General features: G+C 42.9%; 1 protein-coding gene and 1 long non-coding RNA gene across 13 annotated transcripts in view; one reads left to right on the top strand and one right to left on the bottom strand.

The window, feature by feature from the left end:
• Nucleotides 1-19,626, top strand: part of GALNT18 (polypeptide N-acetylgalactosaminyltransferase 18) — a 468,216-nt gene that overhangs the window by 126,336 nt on the left and 322,254 nt on the right. The window lies entirely within an intron of this gene.
• On the bottom strand, nt 13,052-15,667 carry LOC145527372 (uncharacterized). Its single transcript, XR_014069720.1, has 3 exons — nt 15,146-15,667; nt 13,909-14,055; nt 13,052-13,549 (listed from the first exon to the last, which is right to left on the bottom strand). It is a non-coding gene; the product is annotated as an uncharacterized LOC145527372 (long non-coding RNA).

The following is a 19,626-nucleotide window of genomic DNA, read 5'->3' on the forward strand; positions in this document are numbered from 1 at the left end:
GGGAGGCATAGGATGCTTGGCTGTTGTGCCATGATGGTGTCGCCACAACTAGTGACAGCACCCCCAGTGATGCCAAAGCCATCCTTAAGCAAGTATTTGGGGGAATTTAAAGTACATTTTGGCTCCCCTGGTGGCCCAGCTGGTAAAGAATCTGCCTGCAATGCAGGAGACCCAGGTTCAATCCCTGGGTTTGGACGATCCCCTGGAGAAGGGAATGACTACCCACTCCAATATTCTTGCCTGGAGAAGTCCATGGACAGAGGAGCTGGGTGGGCTACAGTAAATTTAGGGATTTATCTTACTTATGTAAGGGGCCTATGGTGTTTGGCACCAGCCAAGTGCCAGTTTCTGAAGGCAGAAGGTGGGAAAGGGAAAGATCAGAGGCTTGTCCTTGAGGATACGGGCCATTTACGTGTATTCCACTGTCGAGTCTCCCCTAGTTAGTAGGGAGGGCCTTTTGAGGAAACCAGTTTACTCTGCTGAGCCGAGGGGGAATAGGGAGAATAATGATAGTTAGTAGCTAAAAACTTACATAGCACCAGCTGTGTGCCAGGCATTATTTACGTATTTTACGTATGTTGACTTATTTAATTCTCCTCCCGCTACGAGGTAAGTTTGTAAGCTCCGTTTTACACATGGAGAGATTATATAATTTGTCTAAGGTGCAGAGGTTTAAAACAAGCTCATGTTGCTTCAGGACCCGTGTTCTTAACCGCATGCTAGGCTGTCTCTTAAGAGGGCCAGTGGGTCACAGGGGCAGCAGGGCTCTCCTAGAGTCACCGAATGGTGGGAGTGGGTGTCGGAGTGGGAGGGTGGCCGAGGGATGATGGAGTCACAGCCTTTCCACTTGGAGGCTCTTCCATAGTTAAACTCAGGAAGCTCTGGGTTTTGTTTCATACCAAAAGGCAGAGGTTACACGTAAGATGTGTTTGTGGAACACCCAGGACAGTTCCCAGCACATTCTTCTGAGAGTGGGTGCTGGATGGCCGAGTAGATGAATGAATGAGGACACAGTGCGGGTGCCCAGGGCACTGGTTAGTCGTTGATAAAAGCATTTCCATTCTCAAATGACTATGTGTTGCTTTGGAGCCTTGCACAGGCTCCTCCTTGCTTTGGAGGGAAAGTTGTCCTGGAAGCTGCAAATGTCACGAAATGTTCTACTGGATGTTCCATAGGACTAGCAATTAGAAGAGGCTTTGGAGCGTCACCCTGGAGCTACGTTCTAGTCATGACTGAAAAGTTTATTTTCCTCTTGGGGGTTGCAGTGATATTTCATTTTAATTTGTTTTCTGATTGAATGATTTAATTAGATGGTGTTTGGGAATCTCTTGGGAATGTAAATTGCAGTTTTGATAATTATTTTTTAACCAGATAGACGGTAAATGAGAGGGTGGATAACTCCAGATTTTAAAAATAGCATCCTGATGGATTAGAAACACAAAACAAGTGTTAGTACAGGTTTGGTCTTGGAGGAGGTGGATGGAATTGCTGGAGGTGGTGCAGTGGGTTAAGTAGAGAGTGTGAAGGAGGCTGGAGTGTTGGAGAGCTTAGGAAATGGAAATGTGGGTTCACTTCTTACTGTGGAAGTCAAGTAGAAACCCAGACAGCTTCTCTTTTATCTTGGTTAGTATCTTTTTTGAATCTAAAAAAGAACAAGCCAACATTAAATAAAATATTTTAAAATGTATAAAATTCCTCTAATTCATTCTAATCTAATGCAGCTATTTTGTATTTTGACATTGCCTTCTAGCTCTGTCCATCTGGCTCCATATTTAAAAATGCAGGTGCAGTAGTGGTTTATATGTAATTTTATATTCTGCTTTCCTCAGTTTGCTTTTTGTTAGAAGCATTTTTTCAATATTTGCCACATAGTTTATTGATTTTATTGTTGTTGTTCAGTCACCCAGTCTTGTCCGACTCTTTGAAACCCCATGGACTGCAGCAAGCCAGGCCTCTCTGTCCCTCACCATCTCCTGAAGTTTGCCCAAGTTCATGTCCATCACATCGGTGATGCCGTCCAGCTATCCCATCCTCTGACGCCCTCTTCTCCTGACCTCAATTTTTCCCAGCATCAGGGACTTTTCCAATGAGTCAGCTGTTCGCATCAGATGACCAAAATACTGGAGTTTCAACTTCAGCATCAGTCCTTCCAACGAGTATTCAGGGTTGATTTCTCTTATTGATTTAGTCCTTTTTTATTGGAGACCTAGTATGTGCCAGGCACTACACTGAGTGGTGACTTTGGATACAGTGGTGAATCCAGACCCTCCTGGTCTCTATTGTAGTGAATGCGTTTTTGAAGGATGATAGTATACTTCTTCCTCAACACAGTTGGAGTTTGAGTTAGCCAGTTTACTGAAAAACTGATTAAAGAAGAGACTAAAACAAAATATCACATACGTGCATTAAATATTTTGTTTTACTGTGCATTTATTTCTCAGCTTTTTGATAGAAGGCCAAGGCTTTGTCTTTGGTTTGGATCTATTAAAGAAAACATAACTAGAAATCTGACTTTGTAAACAGCTTCTTCACTGAATAAGCCACTCCCATAAAGTGCTGTTTACGAAGTCTGATTTCTAGTTCTGTTTTCTCTAACATTCATTAAGAACTTGAAGGTACTTATGAAGCAGTGTAGTGGCCCACATTTTTATTACTTTGGTCTTTTGCAGTGACTTTCTTCATGAGTAATTTGACTGCTAGTTATGTGATTAGTTCTATAAAGTCTTTCCAAAGCTTTAAATTAATTTTCTTAGAAATAACTAATTTTTTTAGCAGTGATCTTCCATTGGTTATATAATATGTAATTAAGTTACACTGTTACAATGACAAGTACCAAGATTCTAAACACATTTGGAAACAAACCCAGTGTACTCTTGGTTGGCTTCTGACTCCATTGTTAGCTGGAGATGTGAATGGGGTGAGGGAGAGAAACTGACCCAGAGGGACAATACCATCCTGGTTTTGTTTTGTTTTTCATGGAGAGAATGAAAACATGCTTAATCTGGAGAGGCAATTAAGTGGAGATTTCTTAAAGAAAGGGCTTCCCAGGTGGCTCAGCCGGTAAAGAATCCGCCTGCAATGTGGGAGACTTGGGTTCAATCCCTGGGTTGGGAAGATCCCCTGGAGAAGGGAACGGCTACCCACTCCAGTATTCTGGCCTGGAGAGTTCCATGGACTGTATAGTCCATGGGGTTGCAAAGAGTTGGGCAGGACTGAGTGACTTTCACTTTCACTTTCTTTCTTAAAGAGACCTTTTACTGTATTTTTAGTGACTGCATAATATTCCACCACCAGTATACCGTTATTGATTTAACCTCTTGCCTATTACTGAACATTTTCTTTTCTATTGTAACTAATCAGAAATAAACATCTTTACCTCACTGTGTTCTTCTTTTGAATGACTTTAATGATGCATTTCCACAAATGGGATTACTACTGACTCAAAAAATATGAGCAATTTTTATGAAAGATTGTTTTTCAAAAGGAAAATCTTTCTATACAGCCAATGGCAATATAATATTGTACCCGGTTCTCGGAGCCTGGCCAGCCTTGGGTGTTACCCTTCAACTTTTTCTGGGCAAATGTAACAACTATCAAATGTTCTATTCTTTTGCTTTGTACTCTTTTGATTACTGTAGAGCTTAGCATCTTCTCCCTAGCCCTATGTTTGTTTTAACTTGGTACTGGTGTCTTTTGCTGGTTTTTCTCTTGGGATGTCAGTGTTTGAGATTCACGTATTTTATGTATGTGTTTTATTTCCATATATCATTAATTGATGAAATGTATATCATGCCTGTATTCTATTTTATATACATAATTTTTGCTTTGCACATATGCTTTATGGCAGTGATTCTCAAACTTCATCCCCAGGATCCCCAAGCTTCTAGAAGGTTTGATCTGGGACTTAAGAAATAGAAGGGTCAAGTGAGGTCTCTTTGATCCCTCCTTTACACATTCTCTCCCCTCTATGCAACCGATGTTGTTTCTCTTTCATCTGGCTTATATTTGATTTTCTGTAAAATATTTTATTTTTAAAAGGACTCTGCTTTCTTTTTAAAAAGGGGTTGAAAATCACTATTTTGGAAGAAAAGGAAACTTCAGACTGTTAGAGTTCTTCGAGGGATGATGGTAGCATAAAGAATTTAAGAGAGTAAACAAATCTAAAATGAAATTGAATTCCTGGGTGGTATTCTTGTAACATCTATTTACCCTTCTGAATACCATGATTAATAATGTATTACATTATATGACTAATTTCTAAATCCATTATCTTACTTCACTGAGTCAAGATCATCTGAACAATGGGAAAAATGGATTATTAACTGCTTTTGTTTCCTAAAATTTTATTAGGTATATTATGTGCATATTAATGTACCAGTAACAGTAATTAATTCAGTAACAGTAGGTTGCTCACCAAGATTACAAACACATATATGGTTCCTAAAAATCAGAAAATATCCAAGGCCCAGTTGTTGGGAGGGTTTCTTTTTTTGTCCCCTTATAGCTTTTGGATGTTACTGAGAATTGGCTGATGTCCTTCTCATCTGATCCCTGACTTGGCAGGGTTGTAAAGAAGAGGATATGATGTTTGCAAAATGCTTGAAGATTATTTGAGGAAAGGGTGTCATTTAAAGAGTAAACTTATTTGTCCTTCGGAATGAACTGTGGCATGTGAAATTATAATAGTAACAGAGGTTGATATTTTGAGAGAGTCCAATAGCAGAATTTAGAGATTGAGCCCAATTATCTTTATTAATAGCCTAGGACCATATCTTCATGGAGTAGAAAAGCCTTGCCAAAGAATATGACTTTTTTTTACCATGGCCAAAGAATTTTCATTTTTATCCAGAAGTGTGTAGGCTGTAAAATAAATGAATTCCACATTCTTTCCCACTCACTTGACATAAATTGTTATTTGCCCTTGATAAGTAGGTTGATGTAGAGCCTCAAGGAGAATTCAGAGTGAAATATTGGAGAGCCATAGTTTGTTATTCTGGTTTGTGAGGGCCTTGAAGGTCACCTTCAGTTATTCAGATTTGGGTGGTCTGTATTTTTTTAAAGGTGTTTATGGGCTCCAGAGCCAGTGCAAGGTTACTGGAACATCTTCACTTGCATCCTACAGGATTTCTGATATCACTTAACTTGGAAAGTTGAATGGGCTACTGCCTTGATGTAGAGCTTGGGAGTCTCTTTAGGATTGTTGCCACTTTTCATTGCTTGTGTTCTATTCTGGAGACTAGGACAGATAGGGTGCCTGGTGAGAGGCATATTGGAGGGCAGTCCAGACTGAGCTGATATTACACAGAAGGTCCTTTGGGGAAACACCAAATTGAGTATGAGTGATGAATGTAGCCAGAAGGCGCCAAGGTGGGATTTGGGGAGAGAGAGAGATGCTGGAAGGGCAGTCCATCAATGTGGCTTGGGCACTGTGGTAGAGAGCAAGGGGCAGAGAGGTTTAGGTCCATTGGTTGACAGTCTAGATTCTGTTAATGGTGGATTGTACTTTTATGCTGACCTTGAAAGTCTCCCTAGGGCTGGAGTGTCTTGAATTCTGCAGGGACTTGATAATTCCATTGTGCCTGCAGTTGTCAACTTATCAAATCTCACTTTGCCTTTGGGGTCAGAGTCAGTGCCATTCCACAAGGCAATGCTTGAGCACAGGCATTCTTGGTGCTCCCCGCTCCTCATACACATGCCTTCACATGCAGAGCACACGTCCAAGGGCAGGGCCAGGACGATGCATGTCCCAACATGTTGCATTCATTCTCACTCCATCCCTTTCTCTCCCACCCGAGAAAGCATATTAATATGCAAGAGAATGTGATAACCTTGAAATGCCTTCAATTCATAGTTAAACTTAATCATTCATATGCTTTGGTACTTAAATTATTGTAAATAACACATTACTGCACAACTGTTCCAACTTACAATATGTTGTGACAATGACTGGAAACAGCTGCTGTTCTGGAATCTTCGGTGTGAGTCTATGTACTTTATGGACCCCACTGAATGCAGCCCACTGGAACTTTAAGCAAGAGGATTCCTGATAGTGTGAACACTAATGCTTTGGTAGTTTTTTCTGGCTACACAATTATAGATTAAAATATGTTGCTAGGACAGATCATCCCTATCAGTGGGTATGTATTTCTGAGATGTAGTTCTCTTTCACTGCCCAACATTCAATTTCAGTTTTGTGAAGGTTTGCTTTTGGGAGATGAAGCTGCCTTTAATGATGCCAGTGGAAAGCCTTCAGTGTCCAACTCTAATGAGATAGTGACAGACTTCCTTTATGATGGTATTGCTGAAATGGTACTGGGGCTGACAGACGCACTTTGTTGGGCTACGTTTGTTACCACTATCCTCTCTGAGCTCACATAAACACAGTGTTTTGAGAGATCCAGAGAAATGACATTAGCACTCATCTCCTCAGGACAGATAAGAGTAATGGAAAATGATGCCTGAAGAGGAGGCTAAGGCCAGCTCTTTGGCATGATTGGATTTATTCCACCCATGTCCATAGTTTAAGATTCAGAGTAGAGCACCTATTTATGATGGTTAGGTGCTGCATCTGTATTTTATTTTTTATTATTATTTTGTAAAATTTTTATTTACTTATTTATTTTTGGGTGTTCTTGGTCTTTGTTGCTGTACATGGACTTTCTCTAGTTGCAGCAAGCAGGGGCTTCTTCTTGTTGCGGAGCATGAGCTCTAGATACATGGGCTCTAGATAGGTGGGCTCAGTAGGCTCAGGAGGTACACCACCTCCTCTTGTGGTACATAGTCTTAGTTGCTCCGAGGCATGTGGGATCTTTCTGGATCAGGGATCAAACCTGTGTCCCCTGAATTGGCAGGTGGATTCTTAACCACTGGACAAACAGGGACGTTGCATCTTAAGTTCTGGTGCCTGGTTTGGTCTCAGTAGTCTGACTTGCTTATCCATCTCTGTCCTGTGGGGGCTTAGAGTTAAAAAGGCCACTGAGATCCTGCAGGAGAGGGAAGGCAGTTCAGCGACCTGGGCAGGACAGGATTTGAAACTTGGGCTAATAAGTGTAATGCTAGTGGTATATTAGGACTTAGGAGTACAAGATTGTTTGGGACAATGAATATAAGAGTTAGAAACCTAGGGAGAAATTTGAAACTACAGAAATGTCAAATGAGAATGAAAGTTAAGGAGAGATTTGAAGCTACAGAAATGCCAAATGATAATCTTAACCAAACCCTTGATTTATTTTAAGAGCAACAGGCATATAAAGAATTGAAGCTGGATGATATCAAAAGGAACAGAGGAAGAGAACTACTCCTATGTGTCAGAGACTGAGCTAGGTGCTGTCCATGCATGATTGCCTTTTATCGTCACTGCATGGCAAGGGAGAGTTTTAGAGGTGAGAACACTGAGACATAGTGACTTAGAGAGTTTGCCCAAGGTCATGGAGCTGCTAGGTGGTGGAGCCAAGAAGGGAAACTGTCTCCAGCATTTGTGCTCTCTCCAGAAGAGAAAAGAAGATGACAGTCTCACAGAGGAGGGACTGGAAAATCATTTTATCAAAGATGGTTTTCAAATCTAAGCTTAGAGGCCTTAGGTCTAGCAGCAGACTGATGAAAAAGGGATCCAGGCAGGCGGCTTGCTCTGTCCTTGTATAATTAAGGAACCTCAGAGTTGGGGTGCCAGCATGGGAAGCTCTGGAAACCCTTTCTCTGGAATCACTGTGAGCCACCCATGAACTTGGCCTCATAGGAAAAGCAGGGTATGCTGGCTGCGGGCTAGACCTCATTCAGATTTCACATGTGACTTTCAAACTCCTACAATGTGCCAGGTCCGGTGCTTTCCTGCGCACTTGCACGGTCATGCGGCTCCTGGGGTGACCAGCTAGTCCTGCTTGACCTCCCCTCTTTTTAGAACGTTTATTTATTTATCAGCCACACTGTGTGGCATGTGGGATCTTAGTTCCCTGACCAGGGATCGAGCCTGCACCGCCTGCAGTGGAAGTGTGAAGTCTTAACCACTGGATTGCCAGGGAAGCCCAAGGACTTTCCCTTTTTTAAAACTGAAATTCCTGTGTCTGTGGAGGACCCTCAACCTTGGGAAAACCTGGAGAGTTGGTCATCCTCAGCTTCTCAAGCTGGTAAATTCTTTTCAATGGTAACTCCTAGCATCATGGTAAAAATAGCTCTTCTGATTGCACCACATCTGTGTCTTCTGCTCTCTGATCTTGAACGTTGACTTTGTCCAAGAGTGGTAGAGGGGATGGTGAGGGTCTGGCAGCCCCTGCCCCATTTGCTCTGCCCACACAAGCTGCCTCCTCTCTTCTTTGTTATTCATTCTGCCTTAGTACTCCTTGGGTTTTTGTTTTTGTTTTTTTTTTCAGCTGTCTGAGCCTCTCAGGATTTGGAAAGGAAAAAACAATCGCTGTAAAGGAAAGCTCTAATAAAGTGGTTTGGGCACAAAACATCAGCAGCTGTTTATTTGCCCAAAACAGTAGGAGTCCGTATTAATAACCTTGTGAGTTATATGCTAGGGAGTTAAAAGTAAGCAAAAATCTTACTTGAGACCCACAGAAGTGACTTTATTCCTTTATTGAACTAATCTCTCTTCTTGTTTATGCTGGTGACATTTTCTGTTATCCATGTGGAGGATCCTTTTTGATCTTCTGTTTCAGATTTATTTAGCTTTGCCTGGGTAGGGTCCCAGAGCAGAGAGGTTTTCTGGTTTCTCTTTATTGCAGTTATGATCCTTGGTGTTTATGTGGTTCCTGCCTCAAAGGATCTTGATGAGTGGGACAGGCTTTTTGTAATTAATCATCATCATATTTCTCTGAAGGGGGAGAAGGAGCCACCAAGTAATGGGAGGAGTGTTGGTGAGGCTTTAGACCTGCCTCACAGTTCATGGGGCTTGGAGAAGGAGTCTTTTAACATTTCTAAATCTCACTTTAATAATAAACTGATCCTCTGATTTACTTTGCTTTCTAAAAAGAGTATATGGGAGGAAAGTATAACAGGCAAGAATTATGACGTATACTCTCCAATACTATAATTGGGCCAGACTTTAAAAAATTTTATTAGAACCTGAGGGGCCTCCCCAGTGGCTCAGTGGCAAAAAAAGAAAAACAAAACAACCCACCTGCAATGCAGGAGCCACAGGAGACGTGGGTGTGATCCCTGGGTTGGGAAGATCCCTGGAGGAGGCATGGCAACCCACTCCAGTATTCTTGCCTGGAGAATCCCCATGGACAGAGGAGACTGGTAGGCTACAGTCCATAGTGTCGCAAAAAGTAGGACACGACTGAAGCAACTTAGCACATGCATGAGGATTTATATTAGAAGGAGAAGCCAAAGGAAAATAATGGAAGAAAATTTTACCAATGATTCAAAAATTAAAAGAACAAAGGAGAGGAGAGGTTGCAGAAATAGCTCTGAACTTGTCTAGAGAGGAGACTAGAAGAGGAATAGAATCAATATCTGTTGAGCACCTGTTATATGCTAAATGCTTTACATGTGAAAACTCATTTTAACTTTGTAAGCAACCCTGTGGGATGATGTTGTTACCCCCATTTTACAGATGAGGAAATCAAGTCTCAGTGACTGTAGTTAACTTGTTCAAGGCGATGCAGTTAGTAAGTTACTTTTCTCAAGCTCCTTAGTATGGAGCTAGGCATCCTCTTGTTTTTCTGCTCCAGTGATGCTAATGAAGAGAAAATAGGATCATCGCTTTCTCTCAGTAGGAAGGTTGCAGGTGAGACCGGAAGGATTTGTGAGAGGAGCAGGACCCTGAAGTGAGTTACCAAGGGACTTTTGTTAGTGCCCTTCCCTGGAGGTGCAGGAGGTGGCCTGTGCCAGCGGTTGTCAGGGTAGAGTGCTGTGGAAGGCTGAGAGAGACTGCAGGCCTGGCTCGTCACGCCCAGCAGTATCTCTGTTTCTAGGAGAAGACTGAAGTGTGAACAAAACCATCTCCTCTGCTCTTTCAGAGCAAAGCTTCACCGAAGTGTCTTCCAGGATGGGGGATGGGGTCAAGTTGGGGGCCGTAGAGGGGAGTGTTGGATACAGAGGAGACATGTCCAGGTTTGCCCATAATTCCCATTTAATCAAGAAAGCAACATATCTGGGCTCAGGTGTATAGAATGTGGGCCCTGGTTCTGTAGGCAGGTGTTGGAGATGGACCCCAGGTCTGGCATTGAGGCTTGGGGTGGAGGCTTGGGATGGTTGGAATAAACAGCAGACCTACTTCCAAGTTCCTGTTCCCCTCTCCTATGACTCAGAGTTTGGCAGTGACCTGGGAGGTACTCCTACCTTCTGTTGGTCACGTGCTCAGATTTTTTCCTTCCTTCATCCAACTAGCTTTTATTAAGCACCTAGTAAGTGGTGGAGATATGTCAGTGGAATGAAGACAGACATATGAAGGGTTTGCAATGAAGTGAGGTAGTCAGGTGCCTTCTGATAAGGAGAGGCTTGAAGAAAATTCGGTGTGAGCTCTGTCTGAGGTGACAGTTACAGGTGGAGGAAACAACCAGTGCACAAGGTCCGAGGTAGGAGTGGACCTGGGGTATGTGGTTTTGAGAACAGTGTGGCCAGGGCAGAGTGACTGTGGGAGAAAGGAGTAGGGGGTGAGGTCAGAGAGGGCCAGTCGGGGAGCAGGTTGTACAGGCCTTGGAGGACACTGTGAGAGAAATGCTCTGAGAGAAAGGGGGAGCCCTGGAAGGGGTAGCAGAGGAGCCCAGCTTTTAAAGGCACCAATCCAGGCTTTTCTGTGGCCGCTTCTGAACACCCCTTATGGGCTTGACTCTGTGCCAGGTGTGTCAGGAAATGACAAAATATGTAAGACACAGTCCTTTGCTTTGAAAATCTCATCGTCAGGCTAGGAAAACAACCCAAGAAACAGTTGATGATCTTTTGCAAACTAACAAAAGTAGTGAGGGTTAATATTGAATTCTCAGAGAATGTGCTGGTAGAGCAGACTCTACGGAGGAGCTGGGATTTAATGACACCTCTTTGGAGAACGAGGAGGATTTAAAGGAGTGGAATAGAGAAGATTAGGAGAGGGCAAGTTCAGGCATTAAATAAAACCAATAGTTACCTGGAAGAGGGAAACTGGAGTCTTGTGAATCGTGGCAAAGCATGTGCAGGCAGACAGTGGTTGGAATCAGCGTGGCCCTTTACAGACTGGGTGACCTTGGGCAAGTCTTCACTTCCCTGTGCCTCAGTTTCTCCAGCTATGGAAATGAGGATGACTGCTCCTTAAACCCTGTAGGATTGTTGTGCTGATTAAGAGTTGAAATTAATTGAGGTGCTGATTAAATGCGGAACTGGACAGCACCCTACCCTGCCTATCACGTGGTGGGCGTGTGGGGGGGAGCACGTTCTTTCCTTCAGTCTTCCACTTACCCTCTTCCCTTCATTCCCACCACCTTTTCCTCTTGGAGCTGCCATAGAAAATATGGTCAGGGATACATTTTCTGGTTGTAACACCTAGACTATCAGCCTTGATCCCTGTTTCAGTGCAGCTGACAGAATGAGTGTGTTAGGACTTCCCCAGTTAAGGCCAGCCTGAGATGGTTCAGCTTTTGAACTGTGGTGCTAGAGAAGACTCTTGAGAGTCCCTTGGACTGCAAGGAGATCCAACCAGTCCATCCTAAAGGAGATCAGTCCTGGGTGTTCATTGGAAGGACTGATGTTGAAGCTGAAACTCCAATACTTGGGCCACCTGAGGCAAAGAGCTGACTCGTTGGAAAAGACCCTGATGCTGGGAAAGATTGAGGGCGGGAGGAGAAGGGGACGACAGAGGATGAGATGGTTGGATGGCATCACCAACTCAATGGACATGGGTGTGGGTGGACTCCGGGAGTTGGTGATGGATAGGGAGGCCCGGTGTGCTGTGGTTCATGGGGTCGCAAAGAGTTGGACACGACTGAGTGAGTGAACTGAACTGAACTGAGATGGTTCAGAAGTGAGGTTAGAGGGGAGCCCAGCCTCACACTGTGACATTTGGACACCGGGAGTGTCTCAGTTTGATTTGACTGTTGCTTGGAAATCTTTAAGCCCACTGGCCTGGGGACCTGCCCTCAATTGTAGAGAAATATTTGTTTTGCAAAATAAAACTCACTTGGCATCACAGAGGTCCAGGGACAATGTTGGGAATGCACTGTTTGTAGAAACCTGGTGGGAGAGTTATGCAAGGTGTCCTGTTACCTGGTCAGAGAATCTCTTTCCCTCAAATCCCTGGTGGTGGAAGAGCCTCCTGGAGGAGAGAAGTGTGTTCTTCCATCTCAACCCACCTCCCAACAGAACTGGAGCTGCAGCAGCCTGTCTTCCTGCTGGGGAGAATTTGATTTAACACAAAGCAACGTGACTTATAATTTCAATTGCAGGCAGGAAGGTGTGATTTAAGACAATTGTCAGGAAGATTCAATTTAATCTTTTCTTTCTTTCTCCTCTACAAAATGTGTGTTTTGTTGCATGATCTAATTTTAATATACATTCTTTACAACTCAAAGATAGATGTAGTTTCATATTGAGAAGGTACATTCTACATTTTTTTTAAAAAGTACTTATCTATTTAAAGTCCTTTTTGAAAAAGATCCCTAACTAGTGACAGAGGGATGGTTTTGCTTTTTTACTAGAGAGAATTGAAGTAAATCATTATGAAACTTCCTGGACAATAAACCACTTCTTGATTAGTGGGAATTTTTTTGATCACTTAAGAGTAGGGAGATGAGAATTGCCTTAACAAAACAATTAAAACAATTCTTTTATGTACCTAAAACTATACAATTGTGAATTTTGAATGTTTTTCAACAACAGCAGGTTGTTTGTTTTCTTTTTTTTAGCAAAATGGCACACGTATTTTTTGGTTTGTAATTACTTTAGAAGTACAGAAATTATGCATTGATTTTTATAAATCAAAAATTAAATCTTATTTCACTCTGGCCACTATTAGAAACAAAGTATTGTGTTGTGCAGCTCAATGCAGCCCCTTCCCTCTTTCTTCACCTATTAACCAAAAAAGTTGAGCTGTCCAACTTTGGCAGTTCTCAAGTCATATGTCAACTGTGAAGGCTGTTGTCTGAAGGCTTTTTATTGAGAATCAGAGTATACTAGAACCAGAAGGTACAAGAGCACCCTCACCCTCAAACTTTGTGCTGAGGGATGCACGACCCAGAGCAACTTGGTGACTGCCCTGAGGATCCTCCCCTGGGTGCCAGAGATTCTGGGATGGGGTTGGAGAGGTCCTGAGTCAGGTCTAGAAAATTCCCCTCTATATCCTGTTACTCCCTTCAACATGAGAAGAAACTTCTGCAGTGAGAAGTAATCCTTTGTTGTGTATTCTCAGATGAAGTCGGTGCTCCAGGATGGGCAGATTTCTTTCTATGGGATGAGGCTGGAGGACCCCTGTCTGGGTCCTTGGGGCCTGTACCCTAGCACCTGGGATCCTCTTCAGGACTGGGGACACAGCACTTGAAGCAGAACCTGTCTCCACTTCCCACAGCACATGGCAGCTCCTGGTGGTGCAGTCTTTATATCGGGAGCAGGCCTCTTCCTGGCCTTTCAAACTCATGCACTGGTGCAGATGGAGGAGGGGCAAAGATTTTGTGCCAAGGACAGGAAAAGAGAAAAAAAATCAACATTTATCAGGCACTGACTAGTTGTTCGGTTGGTACTGTTAATCTTCTTTGTATTATTAGTATTTAATCCTTAAAAATCAGATCCTTAGCCCCATTTTACAGGTGGGAAAGTTGTACTATACACTAACTGTTCATTTGCTTTCCCATTAGACTGTAAGTTCATGGAGAGTGGAGACAGAGTCCTATTTTTTTTCCATTTTCCAGTGTTTTACTGGAAACTACATGCCAGTAGGGCATATAGTTGGGTTAATTAGGAATTTATTGGGTGACTAAATGAATAAATAAGCAGACCTACCTAAAACCACTTAGTAAGAGGATTCACACACAGATCTCTGGCTTCAAATTTGTCTGGAAGGGAAACCAGGGGCCCAAAGAGCTGATTCTCGTCCCTCCAGACTTGGGGGTGGCTTCTGTGAGGCTGTTTCACACTGTGCCCTCCTTCCTAATCAGCAAAAGGAAAACATGCAATCCTGGGGTCTTTCTCATGGCCTCTCATGGCTTACACTGCTGTTTCAAGGTTTAATTAAAGGGAAGCCATGGCTCTGTGTGTGTGTGTGTGTGTGTGTGTGTAAAATGTGCTTTCCTGCACTGAGATCTCCCAGGAACCAGCTTGTGAGAAAAACCTGGAGCCTTCAGGGGACCCTTGATGTCTTTATTGTAATAAAGCTGTCACTTGTGGTCACTTTCAAATGAAAGCAATCTTGTGGGTACAGAAGGGGAAGAATAAACCGCACCAAAAGCAGAAAATGACTCCAGAAAAGATGCAGCTGAACAGGATGTCTATGTTTCTGGAGGAGACATGAAGTTGAGATCATTTAAATGGATACCTGGTGAGTCAATTGGAAGGAGAAAGTATAGCTTAATTTCCAAGAAAGAGTAAAGAACTCCTCCGGGCCCTGGAGCTAAGAGAAAGTTAGCTTTTGGCTTCTGGTTGGACTCAGTCTCCTCTCTGCCCTGAGGCCTCTGTGAGAGCCTCACCCTCTCAGGGTGTCTCTGGGGTGATGGTAGTGAATTGGGACCTGCCCTTTCACACTCAGAAGGCACAGGCACTGTGAGAGGAGGAAGGACTCTCAGAGGATGACTCCAGAGTCAGGAGAGGGTTTTTCCTTCTTGCTCTGTTGAAATTCCTTGGGCATCATAGGCAGGAGCTGGTGCAGGAGCAGGGCTGGGCAGCCTAGACCTCCTGGTCCCCCTGGTGCTGCCAGGGAACTCACCCACCCAGGGGTGCTGGCCTTCACAGTGACCCAGCACAGCTTCTCTCATCCTCTCCAGTTGGTACAGCCAAGGCATGGTCACTGGAAGAAGTTTCTCCTCGGACTCTGCCCACCAGGACAGAGTAGCCCACTGGCAGGAGCTAAGGATTACTACCATTTTTCCTTTCCTATTATTCCCTGATATTTTCAATTTGAAAAGAGTCATTTAAGCAGTAGGGTGGAAGAGGGCATAGTAGACATAGGGGAAAAATTGAAAATGTCATTTAAAAATGACTATTCCATTCTTCCTATACCTCAGTAGACAGATGGCTGTCTCACCTTTTGCCCATGGCCACGAGCAAATAGCCCAATGGGTGAGCTGAGGAGAGCAGTGAATTTGTTTTTCTTTTCATTTCAAACAGATTGTATAGCCCTTGGGGTGTGGGGGACCAGTGGAATGAAGCTCTGAGCTGGGAAACTAATTATGCCTCCCTGCATGGCTGAGCTAGTTAATACCAAACTGTCATTGAGGCTGATTCTTCCCCGGGGCAGAAAAGCTTCCCAAATTCCTTATCAATTTCTCTTTGCCTTGAGAGTGGATGTCTTTTGGTCTTTGCCAGTTTGTAAAAACAGGAGCAAAATCCAGGAAGCTTCTCAAAGCTCTGAAATGGCAGTTTGGGTTCTGGTCCTAAACGTGTCTTTCTGATACGCAGCAGCCCTGCCTCTTTCAGCTCAGGCGAGGTGCTAAGATTTGAAGTCAGACAGATGTGGCTCAAATCCTGGTATAGCCAGTCATCGGTGTGACGTTGCCCAGAGGACTGGAAACAGATTGCTTGTCTGCTCTGTCCCTCCGCTCTCCCTAGCAACATGAGCTCAACAATGGGTCACCTGAATTGTAGGCCTGCCTCACTTTCTTGGTCCTAAACCTGAGACCCAACCAGGTGCATGACATGTCACCACCTGTCAGTGGAGCTCACACAAGACTAAGGGTAATCAGAAATTCATAGTGCTTTTAAATGGATTTTTAACTTACTTATCAAGCCCATACATATCATTGAAAAATGGTTAAATATATTGTTGTTCTGTTCAGTTGCCCAGTTGTGTTCAACTCTTCTCGACCCCATGGGCTGCAGCATGCTGGGCCTCCCTGTCCCTCACCATCACCTGTAGTTTGCTCAAGTTCATGTCCTTATTCACGCTATGGGTAATAAACTGGCTATGTATTGTAATCACTCTGACTCCAGTACTTTCTGTCCCCCTTTCCCCTGATCTGGAAATCTGCAGTCCACAGTCCTAGCAGTCCCTGGCTAGCCAGACGTCTCAAATAGTAGTCAATCCAATAAAATCTGTGGGTCTTTTTCAGGATAGAAAAAATGGTTTTAAATATCGGGTAGAAACATTTAAAAGTACAGCCTTTGTGATAAGATGAAGATCATAAATATTCAGTTTGTGCACAATCTCAAACAATTAGGCAGATGCATATTTCCAGGGAGGGTATGTTACCCTGATGGCTGAGGGGGTTGGGACCGTCTATCATTTTAAAACCAGATTTCCCTGGTGACTTCAGTCTGATTGGAGAATGAAGTCTCAGAGACAATCCTATTTCTTTCCCTCCTTTTGCCAGGCCGCATTCGTTTACCTACATCCATATACCCATACTTCAGGTGAGAAATTTCGAAGTTCTGGGAGACAGAAAACTCTCCAGATTCTGTATGCTAAGGTGGTGACTAATTCAGAGTTGAAGCGAAACAGCTTGTTTCCAGCCTTGGAGGACCTGTGTTATGTAGCAAGACTTGGTCTTGGCTATTGAGTGTTAATTTATTTGTAACCCAATTCTCTAATGTTGAATTCCCATTAGAATTAATTGGTTGTCTTTTGGAGAACTACCAAACATAGATTGAGATCATTGATGGGAAGATACAATTTAGAAGTGTCCCCTTTCAAAGGAGACTTTGTATCAGCCAGGATTTCCTTGTAACTTCTAAAGAGAACCAAAGTTTTAGCAACTATATATCCCTAGGTTACCTGGAACAACTGAATTTCAAATATTCTGACCTATTAGCCCCAGAAACCATCTAAATGAATTGTAAATTCTACTATTTCCAAAGTTTACCTGCCTACATCAACTTCCCTACCTGGAAGCAGTACAAAGCCCTTGCCAGACCATATGTCCCTTATATTTAATTTAGAAAATATGGTCACAATGAAGTAAACAACACCGGTAAATGGAGCCAGCTGTTCCTAAAAGGATCTTTTTTAGTGCAAATCACATGGGGTTAGGAGAAGCACTTTAGGAATGGCAGTGTGAGGATCTCTGTGGAGCCTCTCCCCAGTGAAACAAACATAACTGGGGAAAGTATTTTTAAAATTCCAACCATTTAAAGTCTCTGGAAGTTATTCTAAGGGCTCACGTCAAATGGAGAAACACTTATTCAAGAAAATGTACTAAATCTCAGTAGGAATAGCAACAATAGTGGTATTTGAGCCAACCTACTCTCCCCTTGAACACGAGCTCAGTGAGACAGACTTCTTCTCTGGGCGGAAATGGCTAAGAAGACAGGGCTCCCTTTCCCCTCCAGCTTCTACTCTAAGGCTAGTTTCTCCCCAGGAGAGTCAGGCCACTGTATTTTTTTATCATTCCCAATTTTGTGTTGCAGAAGCTTTATTGCATGCAAGCCTGGCCAAGCAGTCTGTGACTTTCTGCCCTCCAGTCCCCATTTGTAGAGAGAAAGTTCTACCCTTGGCCGAGAATACTGGGCCCTAATCACCCACACCCCAGTCCACACATAGGGTGAAGTTTCCATGCTAGGAGAGGCAATCCAAGATGAGCAGTGGTGCCATCCACACTCGGTACCCCACTGATGGAGCAGGGATGTCACTGAGAGGAGTGGACTGCCATTCCCACTCTTAGCTCCAGAGTCGTGGTACAGAGATCCTATCTAGGGGGAGAGGTGGGCTGTAAGAGCACAGAGTTCTGTAGCTCTCCACTTTATTTGGAACAAAGTGTGAGGAATTTCAAGGCAAAAAGCATTTGGTGAGTATTTAAGAGGAGGTTAGTAGCTCCATAATAGCAATGAGAGAGACAGCAGTCCAGCTAGACATTTTACAGAGAGAACCAGAGAATGAATTATCTGAGAAGAACCCTCTTGGGAGGGTTCTTCAAAGCCAACTTTGAAGACTTGCCTCCAAGACAGCCCCTGCATAGGAGTCTGAACTTAAGTAGGTCAGACTGTGGAGCAACTTATGCCTCAAAGTTCTGTTGAAAATAATAAGGCAATCAGGTAGTGATTAGTGGAAGCTAACAGCTTGGTGTAATACCAATAGGGTAGTCCATCCAGAAGTTTAATAGAGAGATAAGTAAAAGAGATAGTTAAAAAGAAAAAACCAACCTGAGAAAACAACTGTCATCCCAAGGGATTAAATAGCGGGACTCACAGGGCTAAGGCTATGCACTCCAAGGAATCACATCATAGACTACACACTGTGCAGATAAAAGATGTCACTAAACTAGTCCATTATGTCACTGAACAAATAAGCAAAAACAAGTCCTGGAGGGGAGGGCAGAGGTAGTGATCAGTATACAAAGAGGCTAACATATATTATCTAAAGTGTCTGGTTTTCAACAAAAATTTATAAGACGGCAAGGACAGAAGAACATGTAGCCCATAAAGAGGAAAAAATCAGAAAACAGAAATTATCTTTGAGGGTACCTGGATGTTGGACTTACCAGACGCAGACTTCAAAGCAGTTATTATAAATTTGTCCAAAGAACTGAAGAAAACTTTGCTGAAAGAATTAAAGTATAATGACAGCAGGGCTTCCCTGGTAGCTCAGCTGGTAAAGAATCCACCTGCAATGCAGGAGACCTGGGTTTGATCCCTGGGATGGGACAATCCTCTGGAGAAGAGCATGGCAACCCACTCCAGTATTCTTGCCTGGAGAATCCCCATGGATATAGAAGCCTGGGGGCTACAGTTCATGGGGTCACAAAGAGTCAGACACAACTGAATGACTAAGCACATGATGACAGCATCTTATCAATGGGGGAATATTAATAAAGAGAAAAATTATGAAAAAGAACAAACTGGAAATTTTGGACTTGAAAATATGAAAAGTGGAATGAAAAGTTCACTAGGGACATTTAAAATTAGATTTGAGTTGACAAAAGAAAGTATCAATATTAGTAAACTTGAAAATAGATCAATAGAGATTATGAAATCTGAAAAGAGAAAAATAATGAAGAAAAATAAGCAGAGCCTTAGAGAAATGTGGAACACCATTAATTAAAAAAAACCCCACCAATGGCATATTTAATGATAGACAATGAAAAAATCTTGAAAGCAGTAACAGAACAGAACTACTCATCACCTATAAGAGAACCCCAATAAGATTAACAGGTGATTTCTCATTAGAAACAATGGTTAGAAAAATGGTACAGATGAGCCTATATCCAGGACAGGAGTGTAGACACAGAAGTAGAGAATGGACATGTGAATACCAGGAGGGAAGGAGAGGGTGGGATGAACTGGGGGATTAAAATTGACTATATACACAACCGTGTGTAATGTCGATAGCTAGTGGGAACCTGCTATAAAGGACAGGAAGCTCAACTCAGTGTGCTGTGATGACCTAGATGGATGAGATGGGGTGGGGTTGGAGAGAGGTCTAAGAGGGAGGGGATATATGCATATATATATATATGTATCGGATATGTGTGTGTATATATAAATATGATTCACTTCATGTACAGCACAAAAACTAACACAGCACTGTAAGACAATTATACGCCAATTTTTTAAAAAGAAACGATGGTGGCTAAG

The sequence above is a fragment of the Giraffa tippelskirchi genome, chromosome 11 (assembly GCF_054371585.1).
Source record: "Giraffa tippelskirchi isolate mGirTip1 chromosome 11, T2T-mGirTip1v1.2.pri, whole genome shotgun sequence".
Lineage (NCBI taxonomy): Eukaryota > Metazoa > Chordata > Mammalia > Artiodactyla > Giraffidae > Giraffa > Giraffa tippelskirchi.